A 13,708-nucleotide genomic window follows, 5' to 3' on the forward strand; every position below is an offset into this window, starting at 1 on the left:
TGAGCCCTGGAAAGCTTTGAGAACAGGGTCGCCAGGTTTAGCAAATAAAAATACCCAGTTACACTTAGATTTCAGATAAACAACGAATAATTTTTTAGTGGAAGTATGCCCTATAAAATGTTTTGAAATATCTTATACTTAAAAAAAATTGCTTATATGAAATTCAAATTTACCTGGGCATCCTGTTATTTTATTTGGAAACCCTACTTGGAAGGTCATTTTTGTTTTTCCTTGTTTCTCAGCCTATGATAATCAAGACATGCAGGATAAGAAGAGAGGTGAATAAGGATGTTATACATGGAAAATGGATGCCTTCTTTTGGACCTGAGGGTAAGGAGTTAAAAAGGTGTTGGTGCTAAAGTTACTTAAAAAAAAAAAAGACTCAGAACTGAGTCAAGCCTGAATGCAGTGGACTTTTCAGCATGAAACATGGTTCAAATTAAATTTAAAGCCATTTTCTTAAAATAATATCAGAATTACATTAAATGGTGATTAGAAACAGTTACATTTATGGTGGAAGTTCCCTTGTTTCCTTAATTCCTTCTTTTCTCCCTCCCTCTTCCTTCTGACCTTTTTGTTTTCTTTCTCTCTCCCTCTCCCCCCCCCCAACTCTCTTTCTGTTTCCTTTATTGAATAAATATTTATTGGTGATCAACTCTTCACAAAGCAAAATTTCAAATTCTTTGTGTTTTCATTCTTACTCTAATTGCATCTTTCTTTGAGTCATTGATACATGTTTATACTTATAAATAAACATCTAAAATTTCAATAGAAACTTATAATCTCAGAAAAGATGATTACTCTCATCATGAACAGCACTCCATGGGACCTGGGGAAGAAGGGGTTGGAATTAAATGGGCCAATTTATTGACATAACAGCCTTGAGCAAGCTGAAAGCTTTCTGTTTCTGCAGCAAATCTAATGGCATTGCTGACCAGGAAAGAGAAGATGCAATTGCTTTAAAAGTAAAAAAATTTAAAACAATCTATCTGGGTCTAAACCTTCCTTTGAAAAAACACCTCAACAAAGACCAAAAACAACTTTGGATCATATATAAGACAGGACCTAAAAGACAGTGATGCATGTTGTTTCTATATTAACCCTTATGTCAATATTACCTTTAGAAATGGTTTCTAATCCACTCCCTATGGTTGCTAACTATAAAACAAATAAAATGATTGAAGGAAAATCATAAACTATCCTTCTATTTCCCTGTTTTTCAAAATCCTGGTTGAGACTTAGATAATTTCTGGTTCCAGGACTTCCCCATGGGACACTGAGAGACAACCCAATTGGGTTGATTCAATAAATGGTCCATAAATATTTATTTGACTAACATTTACCATGCATCTGCATCCACTAAAATCTCTGAATTCACGAACTGTTTTGAGTCACACACTGGTGACACCCTCGGTATTTCTGTGTATTGGGCACTCACTCTCTTATTTCCCACGCAGTTTGCATTTGCTGGCTCTCCCTTTAGTGCTTATCCAAACAAATGCCAGTCGTCCTCCCCAGGCTCATGTTTCCAGCCCTTCTCATTCTGTCAGGGAGCTGTCACGGTAGGCAGCCTCTAATTCACAGCCTGTCTCTCCACTGTTTCTGGGCTTGATCCGCCTAAGCTTTGTGCTTGAGCCCAGCACTCTGCATGAGAGCACGTTCCTGAGAAAGAGAAGGTTGCCACCTTTTGTCCCTTTCTTCAAATGGAAATTAGTTCTGTTGTGAAATCATTGGTTGACATATGATTTTCTCTTGCTGTGATCTGGTTGACAATTGTACATTAAAAGAAAGCTCCGGAATGCACAGCACCCAAGCTGAAATGCTCCTGCTATTTCCCAAAGAGAAGGACAAAAAGCGAAAGGTATCGGAAAATATTGGGAACAAATGGAAGATTTTCATTAGTGTTGGATGGCCGACTCAGCACTGTTGGAATTACAATGGCTATGCTTTAGCTCCAGGCTCAGCCAATGGTATTAAATTCTTCCCTTTTGGACCACTTTCCTGGCCAGGGTGACTGCACCCTTATATGTATTGTGTTCAGTTTTTCTTCAAATCATCCACCTGCCGTTTTATTCCAATTTGTAATGGCTTGTGACCCAGAGATACATTTTGAGACCAAAGGGAGACATTGAAAGTGAACGTGGTTGAATGACAGGTGATTTGTAAGGTCCTCGGCTCCAGTTATGTGTTTAGTGATAGACACAAGAACTTTTAATTCTCTGCACGGGCATTTGGGGATTCATACATAGCCAGTCCTTTCAACTGATGAAACTCCTGCTTATTTCATGAGTTAGCCATGTTTACCAAATAGGCAGCCTGATTCTTAGAACCATAGAATGTCGGCACTGGTAGAAACTTTAAGGATCACCTAATCTAATTGCTTATTTTTTAGATTAGGAAACTAAAGCCCAGAAAAAATAAACAGGTCCAAGTCATAACCTTCCTTTTTTGTTTTAATCAAGAGTTTTTATCATTAGGCCCCATCTGCCTTATTGTGTTTTATACTTTTGGTCCCCCCCACAGAAGTCAGCATAGAAGATGGTAATATGTGTATTGGGGCATATAAATACTTGGAGGTTAAATAATAATAAGCGCAGCTATTTGTTGAACATTGCCTATGAGGAGTGTTTTTACAACCATAATCCTCACAACAATTCTACAATGTATGAAACAAACACATTTTACAGATGAAGAAACTGAGATTGAGAAAACTTAAGTAACTGATCAAAGGCCACACAAGTAATAAATCACATAGATGGAATTTCTACTCAGTTCTTTCAGCCTCAAAAGTACATGCTTCTTTTATAATATCATTCTGACTTGCAGGCACTATCGGTTTTAAAGCTGCAATTAAAATTCTTAGAGTTTCAATAGAAGCAACCTGTTTTAATTTGTGTCTCTCTGCTGATGATTATAAGATATGTGCTCTAATACCAGCTTGAGAGTATTAAAGACTCACAGCTTGTAAATAGCTTTCACCAAACTGTATCAACAAATCAAAAAATAATTTTTACAAGTCCTGAGAGCTGAAGGATTATGAGTCTTGGAGGAAGATATCATTTCATCTATACTGGTTTTTGTGGGTTGTAATTCTCTATCAGTAGAATATGGAAACCAGAATTGGCAGAATTTTGAATTGCAGAATTATGGAATTCTCTCATAATAGTGCAAGGGTCCGGTGTGGTAGGCAGACTAATGTTTCCTCCCCAAGGTGTCCACGTACTAATCCCTGGAACCTGTAAATCTGTCAGGTTACATGGCAAAAGGGAATTAAGTTTGCAGAAGGAGTTAGGGTTGCTAATCAAATGACCCTGAGATGGGGAGATTATTATGGATTATCTGGATGGGCCCAATGTAGAAACAAGAGTCCATATAAATGGAAGAGGGAGGTAGAAGAGAGAGAGTCAGAGAAGGAGATGTGATGATGAATGCAAGGTTGGAGCGGTATGTTGTGAGGACTCAAGCCACGATTACTGGCTTTGAAGATGGAGGAAGGGACTCCAAGCCAGAAATGTGAGCAGCCTGGAGAAGCTAGAAAAGGCAAGGAAACAGATTTTCCCCTAGGGCCTTCAGAAGAAATGTAGCCCTATCAACACCTTGATATTAGAATTGCTGACTTCTAGAACTGTAAAATAATACATTTTGTTATGTTAAGCCAATAAAGTTGTAGTAATTTGTTACTGCAGTCGTAAAAACTTGGTACATCCAATCTCCCTACCTACTCATAAAACTGGCATTAATTATGAAAACAGTGCTATGTTTGTAGGATATTGGTTTGACAAGAGATAAAAATGATAGTGTCTTCAATGAGATAGACCTTTATTTCTCTCATATGAAAGTCCAAACTAATAGGTGGTCCTGGAGGTAGTGCCACTTTGCTCTATGAGACCCTTACGAGACCCAGGCTCCTCCTATCTTGTTGTTCTGCTATTGCTCTAGGGAATTGCTCTCTTCATCAAGGGTGAAGATGACTCACAGTTCTAAGTCTGGATTCTAATGAGGGCGTTGTCCTTATGAGGGCATGAAAGGGAGGGAGAAGTCAAGCAGGAAAACAGCAGGCAGCTCCATCTCTGGAAGCAGGGAATTAGAGGTCAGTTCCCGGCATTCTTAGAATCATCCCTGCCAAATCTCTATGAATCAGGCCCATGGAACGGGAAGCAAATAACTGGGAGATTCATAGGCTCGCTGCCACTATCCTGGAAAATGTCGCTATCCACAGGACCTCAAATTGTCCTCATTAATGTTTAAGCTGGAGACTTATCAGATGGCATCAAAGGATGCAAAATTGCAGCCAAGACCAGGAAAAATTCGTATTGCACAGCCAGACCCTCAGATCCCAGCCAGCTCTCTACACAATGGATAATGGGAATGCTGAATGAAATCAAGATCTCCATTCTAGATCCTTTAACACTTGTATCCACTTTGAAATCCCAGGGTCATGACCATACATTTGGAAAACCCACTTTAGTGGCAGGGCTACTTGGCAAAGGCAGTGATGATGCCAGCCTCTCCCTGGCTCAGGCTGCAGCAAACCTCCCTGACAAGACTTGCCAACCGCATTTCTAATCTCCTAGCCCCAGTGGCTGGAGTTGCCAAATGTCAGAGAGGCAGGCACTCCACTGATAAGAGAAAGAGTCTTTACCCAGAAACCCTGACTGCCAAGCACTGAATGTTTAGGTCAGATCGAATGAGAAAAGTAATTGCCTGTCAAGACATTTAATTGCATTTGAGAAACCTTTTGTCCATCTTTCTTTTTGACAGGTGTCCTCAGATTTTTCCTAGATCCAGGATTCTCAGCTGGGGCTGGGTTCAGGCTGTGTGAGCGATGGAGAAGCTGTCACTCCTCATTAGATTTTGGATGGTGCCTGGGGACTGTCCTAGGTTTGAGGAAAGCTGGCAATGGAAGAAGGAACATCTGAATAAGGAGTAAAGTGAGGTTCTTGAGTGAGTGAATTTTTATTTATTCATATACCACCTTGTTTCCCATAGAAAGGAGATTTCAGGTGGTTCCCAAAATTATATGTATGACAAAAATTTAAAAAGAAATTAGAGTAAGTGGAAAATACGGGGAGAAAAAAATTAGTGGACACTATGTGGATGCAGTTTCCTTTCAGCCAAGTCAAATCAGGAAAATATAACCTAATACATGAGTCTCAATGTTCATGAGATTGAATTTAGCCAATTCCTAGGGAAAAGTACATTTATTCCTACTCTAAATCCTTGAAACATATATCTCCTGCAGGTCCTTACAGAGATGATACTCTGTAGTGTTGTGGAGAGCCTCCTCAAGAGCCTCCTGATGTAAATATGACAGCTTCATGGGGCCAGGAAATCTGGAACCCTGAGAGTCAGCGTGATGAAGCTGGGCCTCCTTGGCCCAGTTACCTGATAGGCCTAAAGTAGACAGACAAAGGCCCAGTGGGTTTGAATATGCCAGCTTATTTTGGGAAAGGGAAGTTGGGGGAGGCATGGAAAGATCTTCACCAGGGGGCTTGTCTCTGGGTCCCTGAGGGTTGGGGGAGGTACCAAGGGGTCTTCCAGGGGAACCATAAAGTGCTTTTCTCTGCTTACGAAAGGAGCATCTACCTGAGGGGCACACACACATATGCCAAACGAATTGTAGAGGGGTGAGGGACACAGCCCAATCTAAGCCTACCTGGGACTGGGACATTTGCCTTCTCTGGGGCACACTGATAAGGAGAGATGTGCCTGCCCAACCCTGACAAAGTTCTGGAACTTATTTTCTTAGTGGAAGGTGAACACGCAGGACTATGTGGGGAGCAGGGAGGGGTTTGGGTGAGGCTATTCCTGAGCCCCTGGGTAACTCCAGACTCCTAGTTCTTGAGGAAGGAAAGGGCATGTTGATCAATACTTGGCAATGGTGTCAGAAACGCCAGGTCTCCAGCACTCCCACTGGTTCAGTGGACCTAGTGGTGTGACACCAAGCAAGTTACTTCACCTTTCTAACCCTGGACTCCCTGAGAAAACAAATGGTGTATTTGCTAGTATCTGGCTGCAACTGACAGAAAATTTATCTAACCTGGGTTTAAACAGAAAGGGTTTTTTCATCTCTCACAACTAGAAGTCCAGGAGTCCACAGCTTGGGCAGGTAGGATGGCTCAGCATCATCATCAAGGACCCAGGCTTTTACTTAGTTCCTTTCTCCCATCTTTGAATTTATAACTCTCATCCTTAGGGTTGCAAGCCTACTGCTGCCCATTCACACTTTCCAGGTGGGAAGAAGGCAGAGAGAACAAAAGACTTCTGCTTGTGAGGCTTTGATGTTTTCTCCAGAAAGGAAAAGAAACTTCAGCCTGTATCTCGTTAGTCAGAAGTACATCACATAGGCATCCTTGGCAGCAAGAAAGTATGGGAAGATTGCAATTTTTGTTCCTTACCTTCATAATAAAGGCAAGTGAAAGGGGGTTATATGTGACATTTGGGTAGGCATTTCATATTATCTGTCCCAAGTCAATAACAGCTTTTCTGTCAAAGAGTTTTTGAGAGGATTAAAGGCATTTAAAGCACTTAGCCCAGCACCTGAAACATATAAGATACACAGTAAAAGTTAGATTTATTCATGCCACAGGGCAGATCCCCCCAAAAACATGGTCTTGGCTGTCTGGACCTTAGGAATTTGACAATCAAATATTTCAGATTTTCCAGGTCACCATAATTTAAACCATTCATTGTTTATGTATGAGATAACAGATTCTGACTTTTGGTTCAGAAAAGATTGTCACCATACTGAGAAGTAGTTCTGGTGACAGGGGTTGAAGTAAAATTTAATGGAGATAGTTTTCAGGGAATTAACATATAAGACTGGGAAATGGAAGAAATAGATCCATGAGGTATTTCTATATAGCAATGCAACAACATAATCAACTGTGCTCTGAATAAACAGAGAATCTAAATCTCATGGGGATCTCCTTGGTGTTTTGGAAAGACCAGGGTGTTTTTTCTTCATCCAGTGAAAGTTATAGAGACGAAAAGAATGATTTCCTTAAGGAACTTAATACTAATTTACCAGAGGTAGGATTCAGAGCTCTGGCCCCTGAAAGCCCCTCCTCTGCCCAAGGAGATTGAGTATAAGACCCAAGGCTTGCACACGGAGGAGCCACCTAGAATTCAACCCCTGAAGCGATGAAGTGCTGACCACGATTACTCACTCAGGCCTGGGGTGATCTTCCAGCAGCTCTCTCTGGAGTCTAGTGGACATGAGAAAATAAATGTCCTTAGAGGTTAAGTAGGTTCAAGTTAGGGTTTCTGTCAGAATAGCCTAACGATTATCACATTTCTTTGTCTACCTGACGAAGTGAAATTTTTTTCTCTTTAACTTTATCTCCCCCTTTCTTTGATGATTTAACAAAGCCACTGCAGTACAGATGGTAACAGACACACAATGGCTAGCGAGAGAAGCTACAGCAGCTCTAGAGCAGGGCGGAGGGTCAGGGGATGGTTCTGGGAGCTTCTGACAGACACTGCTCAGAGCCAGCATCATAGAAGCTGCGGTGACGAGGGGAGGGTTCATCTGCCCCTTGTATTTATCCCTGCCATCGTGTTCATTCTCAGGAAGAGCGAAATGTCCTTCTTCAGCATTTTGCTTGTCAAAGACCCACGCACGTTTCAAAGCCCTAGTCACATCATGTGTCCTCCGCCGGGCCTTTTGGAAAACACCTGTCACAATCGATCTCTCTCCTGTTGCACTCTTCTTCCCATGGAAGCCTATGTCATTGTGTGTGTATGAACACATGCACACTGTCAAACGCCCCTTCTGGACTGTGGACTTCCTGAAAACAGGGAGCATGCCAATCCCTTTGTATCTCCTTCCAAGTAGAAGTAACCCAGGCCTGGTGCGTGGTTGCCCATCAGGAGATGCTTGTAGGATTGATGGAAACCCAGCTTCCGGTGGCATGGCATGTGGAGAGGAATGGAACAGGGTTCTCTTTCACCGTGGTGAATTGCCAAGTTAGTGTCCAACTAACTCTTACTAGATGGTTTTGGAGAGTAAGATAGAGTTGCTCTATTTAATGTTATTACACCAAAAATGCGCTGTACTCTTTGGGGAAGACATCTCACCTAGATAATTTGGGGGCCAGGATTTCTCATTCTTTGTTAATGTTGCGTTATTTGCATTTTAGGAATCTGCATTTAAATTCGTGAAAACCACAACTTAATTTGGAATAAACCTGGTAGAAGCGACACACTGTTTAAAAAAGAAAAGGTGGGGGTGAAAGGGGAAGAAGAATCATTCTGTGGAAAATTTAGTCACAAATTGGATTTTCTTTCTCTGGTGCTTTAATTTACTCCTTCCATGCTTTTGTTATTTGACTTAAAAAGCAACTTTAAATGGTGAGAGTAGTGCCTGCAAATTAAATATTTTCTTTCCCCTTAATAGTATCAATCATGATGGCGGCTGCAGTGTAGCTATTTCATTAGTAAATTAAATGATTTCTAATAATTCAAGATGAGTCCATTTTCCAACAGCTACTTTATTATCTCCATATTTTTTCCTTGTAGCTCTTCTAAAAAGTTTTTGCTCCTAATCAAACAGATTAACTTATATTTTCCTCCCTCTTCCCCTCCCCACCCACCACGATCTCTATTTTTATCGCCAGTATTCAAAAGAAACATTCTCAAATACCTTAAACTTGAGGTCTAGGTAATGAATAAAAGGATATATTATCAAAGATAGCCTTTTCTAAAACTGCAATTTTGAAATGCTTTCCTTTTTTCTGGATTGCAGCCAGCAGTGGTAAATTGGTACAAAGTGATAAGAATCACATCTCGATAGTCTGTTTTTTAAAACGGTGCTTTTTAAGTCTCTTACTAAATTTGTCATTGATGTTTTAATACAGGGAACAGTAGAAGCTCTATTTCTCTTTAAGATATAAAGTGAAGCCTCCTACCCTCCACAATAACCAACCGGGAGCAAAATATGGAGAAGAGATTAAAGCATATTTTTCTTTCTTTCTCTCCTTTTTCCCTCTTGCTTTTCAAAGGCAAATGGCCCTCCAAGCACTATGGGGAGTTATTGTGACTAACCTGTAGCCCAGGTGACCATGGGCAGATATTGGTTGAACAGTAAAATGTTGAACTACTGCTATCAGGAGCATTTAGATGTGTTACATTTTTTAAAAAATGATAGCTCTGTGTGTGGGGAACTGGGCAGGAAGTGTCTGGCACATGGCACTCAGTAAATACTTCTTAAATTGAATTATTGAAGTGAATTGATTCTTCCTCTAAATATGGCTTAAAATACTACACCAATCATGAAGCACAGGACAGAAAGTAATAGAGATCTGCCACATCACACTGTTTGGAGAGAAGAGAGCTTTCTAGAAATCACTGACTGGTAAAGACTCAAACAAAGAAAAGATCCTATTAAAGAAGGTGCTGAAGCAGCAATTAGGTCTCCCAAGGCAGATACTCTAGGAATGCCCCGCTGTGTGGTTTGGTTTTTTGTTGTTGTTGTTGTTTGGGTTTTTTTTTTTTTTAGGTCCCCTGACTGTCTGCCCACCTGCCCCTCTCCTGCCCACGGTGCCCTCCCCTGCCTGGATCTGCCCATCCCTGAAGGACTCTCTCACCCTTGGCATAGTGTATGGATCTGTGGTCACTGTCCCTCTGCAGAGTAAGGATCGCTCAGGCCTACCTGGCAAAAAAAAAAAAAAAAAAAGCAGCTCTTGTTCTTGCTTCTTATTTCCTAGAGAAAATGGAGACATTGGAAGAGAACCTCACACATTCTCACCATGAAATCTCCTGCTCTGCATGCCTCTGCCTCCATTCTGTATATCCTGGGTGCAATATCTTGAGTGCTTTATGCCCCTCCCTTTGCTCATTTACTCAACGACAGAGCTCCTTCACTCATCCCCTACTCTCTTGCCTTGTTAATTCCCCTCTCTAGTCAGTACTCTCAGGATATAAATATGCAGCAATAGCTCTCATCTCAACAACAACAACAGTAATGGTGAACACAACAAAAGTTGCTTAATCCCACACCCTCTTCCCACTACTGCATTTTTTCTTTGCTTCCCTTTCCAGCTATGTTCATGGAGAGTTATCAACACCACTCACTCCATTTCCTCTCCTCCCGTGGTCTCATAAACCCACCCTGACTAGTTTTTTGTCCCTTCCATTCCTTTCACATTGCTCTTGTCAAGATAATCAGTGGGCTGTGTGTTGGTAAATCCAGGGGTCATAGCCTCAGTCACTGGTGACAACTGCCTTCTTGAAAGACCTTCTTCACTTGGCCTCTAGAGTACCCTTCCTTTCGGGCCCCTTCTTGGTGGGCTAACTCCTTCTCAGACTCAGTCTCATGTGATGGTTTCTCTTTCTCTTCTGAATGTCTGAACACTGGGCTTCCCCAGAAATCAGCCCTCTTTCTTTGTTCTTTCCATACTCACTTTGTATCATTTTCCCAGCTGCTAAAACAAACACCATGCAATGGGTTGGCTTCAACAATGGGAATTTATTAGTTCACAGTTTTGAGGCTAGTAGAAGTCCAAAATCTAGAAATCCAAAGGCGATGCTTTCTCTGCCTCCCTGCCTTGTGGCACATGGTGATGTTCTCTCCTTTCTCTTCTGGGTTCCCACTGCTTCTGGTTTCCTGCTCCTCTCTGTGGTTTTCTCTAGCTATGTCTGTGTTTCTTCTGCTTATAAAGGACTCCAGTGATCTGTCCTCATCCTCATTCAATTGGACCACACCTTAACTGAAAGTAACGTCTTCAAGAGATCCCACTTACAATGGGTTCACACCCACTGGGAAGTGGAATATGATTAAGAACATGTCTAAACTGGGATACGTAATTCAACCTACCGCACATCCCTGGGTGACCTCATCCAGACGCATGACTTTCAAGACATCTATAGGAGGAAGACTTCCATATGTTTATTTCCATCTTGGACCTGTCTCTTGAATTCCACACCCTTAAACTTAACATCTTCCCATACAGACCTCTCAAATTTAATATGTTCAAAGCCAAACTCTTGAATTTTACCCATAAACATGTTCTCAGTTAATGGCAACTTCATGCTTCTAGTTGCTTGGATAAAACCTTCTGGAGTCATCTTCTCCTTCTCCCATGCTCCACATCCAAACCATCAACAAACCCTGTCCACTCTGCTTCAAAATATATCCAGAATCTGATCGCTTCCCACATCGTTTCCCACTATCTCTGCCTGAGACCATTGCTGTAGCCTTCTAATTGGTCCCTTTGATTCTATCTCGTTTGCTCCCACCCCAAACCAGCCCTCAGAGTGACACTTGCTCTCAGCCAATGCTGACCAGAGAGCTGATATACCTCTCTGGATTTAATGAAGTTGACATCACAGGGAAATAGAAAGAGCACTGCCATGCCAAAAAAAAAGACATGCCAATGGCAAAGTTCCCTGCTACAACTGGCTCAAATTCTTGTTTCTTCCTTTTACCCTCCCGTTTTTGAGTCTTTGACCTGGGAAGGGAAAATTATAGGTTTATCCTTTCCTTCCTTCCATTATCTGGGCCTCAAGTTTTGAACAGGGAGCTGTACAAGCATACACAGGTGCTTATGTAAGCACGGACCACCCTCTGTCAGGGAGATCAAATGGAAGAATCACCAGGCACACTAAAAGATAATGCAGTTACAACTCATAGGTATATTCCCAGGAGTTAGAACAAAGGTCTCCTAAAGGAGTAGTGCTTATTATAAGAAAAAAAAGGAAAATTGGGAAATTTTCAAATTCAGGTTCGCCACAAGATTTAAGAGAACTTTACATCTATAAACTTAAAGAAGGCAATCTTCTGAAATCATAAAACATTGTATGGAGATGACAAAAATGATCACTAAATTTAAAATACCAGTGGAATCAAAGAAAAACATGTATGATGCTGTGGAAAATCAAACCAGAGAAATAGAATAAAAGAAGAATTAGAAGCATTGCTAGAATAAACATGAAAAAAGAAAAAGAAGATAAAACTGAAGGGTAAAAGGTAAGCAATACGGAGGAATCCCAGAAGAAGAGAGCAGATGGAAGAAAAACAATAATTAATAGTTGGAAGAAAGCTTTCAGAATAAAGGAAAGGCCTAGACTGTAGGATCAAAGTCTTACTGAGCACCAGAGAAAAACCAGAGAAACGGACTTAACTGAGGAAAGAGTTCTAATTTCAAGCATAAAGCAAAACAAAATGTTGGATATTCTGGCAGGAATACTTGAAGAATTGTAGAGAATATACAAGTCACATTAACCTTGGACTACAAACATTCTCTTCCAGAACAATGGGGCTGCAATGGAATGCTATATCCAGTCAAATTGTCATTTATGTGTGAAGTTAACAGAAAGACCTCAAACTATGCAAAGACAGTTCATTGCCCTTGTACTCTCCCTGTAACAATCATCTCTTTCTACATACCAGCCAATTGATCAATGAATTAAAATGAGCTCCAAAAAAAAGAGAAGTGTGTTAAGCACAATACTAGTGAAACATGTTCATTAAGATCAACTAATTCTTCTAATTGTGTTATAATATGATACAGGTGCAGCATAATTATTAAAGAGATGTTGCAAAAGTAACCTAAAATTTTTAAACAATTTTGATTGTTAAATTGATTGTATTATATTCCTCAGATTACATCCTGAAGAAACAGAATGAAACGCAATGGCAGGAAGTGTGGCTAGGCTATAAAAGGACTGTCTGTGTCCAGTTAGCTCTGCCCAGAGAGCAGGATCATGTTCTAAATGGCTGCAGTGGTCCCATTCCTGTGGTTGGGGGTGAGTCATTGGCAGTTCCCAGAGAAAAGGAGTTGGCGAAAGGAAGACACTTTAACAGGGAAACAGTCGTTTCTAATATGCTTAATTTGAACGTCACCACTCATAGCATAAAAATAGGCTGAATAGTTTCTAAATTTCTGGATATGAAAGCTCATTTTCCAGGAACCTTTTGTTGACTTTGGAATTACTGAATTTAGATCCCTTCCGGGTATTGTTAGAATGGACTCCTGACCTGGGACACCACTTCATGACCATTGATTGCTCTCATCATCCCACACCCTACATGGACAAAGTCAGGTAAGTGGCTTCCCTTGCAAAATCTTCTTTAAAAGATTCGCTTCTATCAGGGTCTTCTACCAATTGCATGATAGTGAACCCAAAACTAATAAAAGTACACGGAAAAGTACATGTTTTTGTTTCCGGTCAACTAGGGCAGGCATTTCCCAACTTCTTGGAAGTTGCAATGTCCTGTTGTTTATTTGATTTCCTAACTTCCTCTCCAATTCCCTCCACCCAAATTAAATCTAGTTTATTCATTAGTGGATGGGAATTTAAATCGTTATTGTTTTGAAAAATTTTAGCAACTTGTACACTATCTGTTTGCATAATGGGAGCTATTATGAAGTGCTGAGAAGCACAGCTTTAAAGCGCTATTCAAAGGGATGAATGTGGTTGTACTGGGACACAGAGCCAGGAAGGGAAAAGATAAATCAACAGGGAACAAACATGACGTAGAGTTAGGAATGGGAGGAATCACCAGAGAACGAAGGATGGAACAGACAACTGAAACTTCGCCCCACCCCGCAATTTTCCTGCTCAGAACTTGGAGGAGGGGGATTTTTATATTCATGTTCTTACCAAAGGGGCTAAGTTTACTCAATTTGTTAATTAAAAAGAAATGTTTTTTTTAGTAATTATTATGTTGTGGGCAATTAGATAGGCATCAAAGAAACAAAATAAA

General features: G+C 40.7%; 1 long non-coding RNA gene across 1 annotated transcript; it reads left to right on the forward strand.

The window, feature by feature from the left end:
- Window positions 1-300: 300 nt before the first annotated feature.
- On the forward strand, window positions 301-6,217 carry LOC119522586. Its single transcript, XR_005214478.1, has 3 exons — window positions 301-330; window positions 4,762-4,944; window positions 6,197-6,217. It is a non-coding gene; the product is annotated as an uncharacterized LOC119522586 (long non-coding RNA).
- The last annotated feature ends 7,491 nt before the right edge of the window (window positions 6,218-13,708 follow it).

Source organism: Choloepus didactylus, chromosome 2 (assembly GCF_015220235.1).
Source record: "Choloepus didactylus isolate mChoDid1 chromosome 2, mChoDid1.pri, whole genome shotgun sequence".
Lineage (NCBI taxonomy): Eukaryota > Metazoa > Chordata > Mammalia > Pilosa > Megalonychidae > Choloepus > Choloepus didactylus.